Below are 4,317 nucleotides of genomic sequence, written 5' to 3'. Positions count from 1 at the left end.
GCATTCTGCGGATTGGTGTCCTTGGGTTCCACATATCTCACAATCCAACGAAACTGCGGCTACAGTATTCGGGTTTATGCACATATGCTCGACCTTAAGGGGTAATGCGTCCATTTTAGCTTGCATCATGTCTATAGAGCTTAGTTCATGCACTCCTCCTTGGGCTTCCTTCTTCTCAACTGTCGCTCGTTCGACTCCCCATGATTGATGGTTTTGAGCCATGTCTTCGATGAGGGCACTAGCTTCAGGGTAAGGTTTGTTCATCAGAGCACCGCCTGCGGCAGCGTCGATGGTCATCTTTGTGTTGTAATGAAGTCCATTATAGAAGGTTTGAATGATTAACCAATTTTCTAAGCCATGATGTGGGCATACTCGTAACAACTCTTTATATCTCTCCCAAGCTTCGAACAACGATTCTCCTTGGTTTTGGGTAAATCTAGTTATATGGTTTCGAAGAACGGCGGTCTTACTCGGGGGAAAATATCTAGCAAGAAAAACTCTTCTAAGGTTATCCCAAGTCGTAATGGAATTGGGTGGAAGGGAATCTAACCATGATAGAGCTTTATCTCTGAGGGAAAAAGGAAATAATCTTAAACGTATTGCCTCAGGAGAAGCTCCATTGGTTTTAAAAGTATCTTCTAATTGAAGAAATATTTTTAAATGTTGGTTTGGGTTCTCGGTAGCGAGACCCGCGAATTGTCTCTGTTGCACTAGTTGCAACAGGGACGGTTTAAGTTCAAAATTATTGGCTGGGATGATTGGGTTTACTATACTAGAACTAGGTTCTTCGTTAGATGGTTGAGCGAAGTCCTTAAGAGGTCTTTGGTTTTGATCTTCGACCATAGCTCTCTTAATTCTATGAAAGAATAAACGTGCGCGAGCGTAACGTTCAGGTTCCGCCAGAGGGTATACTAAACTTAAACTTCCGGTGCTGCGAGTTCTTCGCATCGACCGGCGGGAAATAACCTAAGTCTAAACGATATAACAACAGGAAAATGAAATTTGACGAAATTGATCCCCGACAACGGCGCCAAAAACGTGATGCGTTGTAAATCTTGATGTTCGCAAGTGTACGAACGCGTCAGAGTAATATAAAAGATTATCGAACCACAGAGACCAAGTGTCAATCTATTGTTATCTATTGTTATGGTGTTTATCAAAGGCAATTAAAATAGGTGTTTTTGTAGTGTGCAATTGAAAAGTAAAGTTTTAAAATAAATTTAATTAATAAAGACAGGGTCGAATATAATTCACATAATTAAATGATAATCCAAGTACTTGCTAATGGAACTACTTATGGGCAATGTTTCCTACTTTGAAAAGAACTAATTTAACAGGAATTGTCGCTTTCGCGTTTTCAGAACTGAGTTGTACTCCCTAATCAAACCCTCTTATTGTCACTTATAAAAAGGGGCGCATTGCGTTAGAGTAGTAAACCTATTTTTAAGAAATATAGTATCTTGACTAAGTTGAAAAGTATTATAACCTGGATTTCTTAACCAAAAGAGGTTCTCACGAACCAGACTCTAAACTTATAAACGCGTCCGAAAATAGTTTCAAAATCTCTTTTCTTCTTGATGTTAAAAACTCCTAATGAACTAGACAAAGCGCTTTCGCTGTTTTTGAAATAGTTAAAAACGATTAAGTTTAAAAAGACGTTGGACGGCTTTCTATCTTACCCAATGGAATTGAAGTGCGGGAAAACTTAATTTGAAAGTTAAAATAGCCCTTTAAGTGTTTCTACGAACAATTGTACGGATTACTAGTTTAATTACGATCTTTACATTCTAGCCTTATAAATTTAGCTAGACATGGTAAAGTAAAAGTGCATTAAAATAAATAAAAGTAGTGCGAGTGCGGAAAGTAAATAATTTAAAGCGAGTGCGGGAAATAAATAAAGTAAAAGCGAGTGCGGGAAATAAATAAAGTAAAGCGAGTGCGGGAAATAAATAAAGTAAAGGCGAGTAATAAAAACCTGCTCCAATCGGAGGGCTGAGTAAATTGCAATGCGGAAAAGAAAATGGCGGCAGGATTAACTTCCTTCCAAAGTGCTCCAAACTCGAGTACACTCTACCACAGACTCAATTACACAATTGTGGTAACACTCCAATGCGAAGCGATTACCACTTTATAAAACTGAATATATGCCTAAGTGAAACAAAGTTGCTTCTGATTTCGCCTTGTTCCAACGTTCGGATCTTTGTCTGCTCTAAGTTTGGGTGATTGTAAAACTGAATTCGCGTTTCTATTTATAAGCAAATAAAAAAGATGGAATTTACTTGGATGCCCTTCAACTTGAAAATAGAGGAAACCGTTTTCCTCTTGTGGCGCCCGCCACAAGGCCATGGCGCCCGCCACAAGCACAAAGTGGGGCGCCTTAGTGGAAGTGGTGGGAAAACGTGGGAGTTGATGGAAGTTTGAATTGGACACGTCATGGCTTGGACTGTGGCGCCCTCCATTGGGTAGACCATAAGAGCAAAATGCTGATTTTTGAGGTTTTTGGCTCTTTTTCGCTCCTTTTCTCGATCGGGGCTCCTATTAAGGTAAAAACCTGAAAACAAAGGAAAACACAGTAATAACACAACAAAACGATAATAAAATAACTAGAATGCATGCGAAATCGGAGTCGAAAATACGTAAATTTTAGTGTGATCAGACACTGATATCTGTCAACACACAATGGATAAATAAACAGAATGGTAAAGCAAATAACACAAGCAATTGTTAACCCAGTTCGGTGCAACTCACCTACGTCTGGGGGCTACCAAGCCAGGAAGGAAATTCACTAAAATAGAATTAGTTCAAAGACTATCCGTACACTTCAAGAAGTTACAGTCTTTCTCACCTAATCTCTACCCGTGCAACTTCTACCTAAGCACTCTTAGATATGAGAACCCACTCACTTCCCTTACAATCACACACCAGTGATTTTAAACAACAATCCCTTGTGAAAAGAAAATACTTTTCAATTACACATTCTTGATTTTACTTCACAGTTTCAATCAAGACGACACACTCTTGATCTTGCTTCAAAGCTTTGATCAAGAAGACACACACTTGATCTTGCTTCACAGCTTTGATCAAGTAGACACACACTCTTGCTTAACAGCTTTAGAGTGACAAATTACAGCCACAAATCAGTCCAATTCAATCATCAATGGATGACTTGAATGACCTACAAGTCTTACGACTAAACAGACACAAACCCTAGCTCTCTCTCTATATTTCGCTCAGTCTTGGTTGTGTGTTCAAACAGGTTTTCTAAGTCCCTTTTTATAGAAGCTCTCAGCTGGGCTTGGACATCTTGAAAACCCTAAATCTATTTTCCAATCAAATCTTTTTATAACAACTATATAGATCTCCTTGGAAAATAAGTAAATCTGGTTGTAATCCATGATTGAATGCGCCAGCTAGCCATATCTTCAATCATCCAAAGATTGCCATTAATTGTGCAATCACAAAACACCAGACATTCATACTGAATGTTCTGTGTATAGGATGTCATGACATCGGGTCTGACATCCTGGAAAAATCCTGCATAATCCAATAATTCCTTTTATAACTTCCAGCAGGTACAGCCATATCAGATGCCATGACATTGTGTATGTCATATGAAACAATCCTGCATGAACATGTCTTTCATTTAAGCTCCAGCAGGTACATCCATATCAGAAGCCTTGTCATTGTATGTGGCATTCTGAAACAATCCTGCATGCATATGTTCTTGAACTCCAGTAGGTACATAGGATATCTCATGTTAAGACATCACACATAACATCTTGTGAACACTCTTTGTTTTACCAAAATTGCTGCCAACACTTAGAATCAACACATATAAATTCAACTTATGATAAATCCAACTTATAAATTCAACTTATGGATACACTAATGCTTTAAAAGATGGAATACTCAAGTTTGTTGACAAACATAAGCCATGCCCGTAGGAGGAGAATGAAACAAAAGTTTATGCTTTATTTGTCGAACCAGTGGATATCATGGTCGTCGACAGTGTCACTAGTGTTAGGGCTGAAGATAGCAAACCAAACGACAAGGATCAAACATCTAAGGGATATCCTAAAGTTGAAGAGGAGCTAGTCGATTTCCTAAATCGATACAAGTTGAAAGATTCAGATGTAATATTGTGTCCCGGGTGCAGCTCCATGTTTGACAAGGAACTTCTAAAGAGCTGGAGAGGACTAATCCCTACCAAGCCAAGAAGTTTGTCCGACAGGACAAACCTAAGGAACCTTCCTCTAGCAAAGGGAAAGGCCCAACTAAGTTCTAGAGTAAGACTTATGTCCCTACTCTAGATATGTC

At 38.8% G+C, this 4,317-nt stretch overlaps 1 non-coding gene across 1 annotated transcript; it reads left to right on the top strand.

Moving 5' to 3' along the window:
* Positions 1-352: 352 nt before the first annotated feature.
* On the top strand, positions 353-459 carry LOC127109980 (small nucleolar RNA R71). The gene has a single exon (XR_007797220.1). It is a non-coding gene; the product is annotated as a small nucleolar RNA R71 (small nucleolar RNA).
* The last annotated feature ends 3,858 nt before the right edge of the window (positions 460-4,317 follow it).

The sequence above is a fragment of the Lathyrus oleraceus genome, chromosome 7, assembly GCF_024323335.1.
Source record: "Lathyrus oleraceus cultivar Zhongwan6 chromosome 7, CAAS_Psat_ZW6_1.0, whole genome shotgun sequence".
NCBI classification, from domain to species: Eukaryota; Viridiplantae; Streptophyta; class Magnoliopsida; order Fabales; family Fabaceae; genus Lathyrus; species Lathyrus oleraceus.
This window is presented reverse-complemented; position numbering and strand designations above follow the sequence as displayed.